Source organism: Podarcis liolepis, assembly GCF_965112155.1.
Source record: "Podarcis liolepis genome assembly, chromosome: 2".
Classification (NCBI taxonomy): domain Eukaryota; kingdom Metazoa; phylum Chordata; class Lepidosauria; order Squamata; family Lacertidae; genus Podarcis; species Podarcis liolepis.
The window spans coordinates 96,495,062-96,495,905 of NC_139555.1; positions in this window are offsets into that span (position 1 = coordinate 96,495,062).

Below are 844 nucleotides of genomic sequence, written 5' to 3' on the forward strand. Positions count from 1 at the left end.
TTTGGGGATATTTTGAAGTCATTGCAAAACACATACTTATCAAGCCAAAGCTTACTTGAAAGCATGCTTATCAAACCCAAGAACATGAAATATATAGGCTGGGTCCACATTTACGAGGGGCTTAAATTGGTAATAATTCACAACTAACAATTGATTTCAGTGATCTTACTCTAAGTATGGCCAAGTCTAGATTGAACCAATTATGTATAACTTGGGTGGCAATCCTATACACACTTTCCTGGGAGTAAATATAATTTAATTTGGTAGTATTTATGTCTGAGTAGACATGCCAAGGACTGAACTGCTACCATATAAATATGGGATGTTTTCTTTTATAAACACAACAATATACCCCAGCATCAGACATGATGTTGCACCGTGATAAGGTAGGTGTGTGTGTTAAGTTGGATACATAATTCCTTACATGTTCAGGCTAAGTGAAGCCTAAATGACAAAGAGCTCTCTTGTTTGATAGGGGGGTAACTTTAAAGCAGGGGTCAGCAACCTTTTTCAGCCGGGGGTCGGTCCACCATCCTTCAGACCATGTGGGGGGCCGGACTATATTTTTTTGGGGGGGAAATGAACGAATTCCTATGCCCCACAAATAACCCAGAGATGCATTTTAAATAAAAGGACACATTCTACTCATGTAAAAATACGCTTATTCTTGGACCATCTGCGGGCTGGATTGAGAAGGCGATTGGGCCGCATCCGGCCCACAGACCTTAGGTTGCCTACCCCTGCTTTAGAGAGTTAATGCAAACTGTGATCTGAACTTGCAACTAGATCTAGAGCAGGTGTTGAAGAAACCACTGGTGATATTTATGTTCCTAATTTGACAACG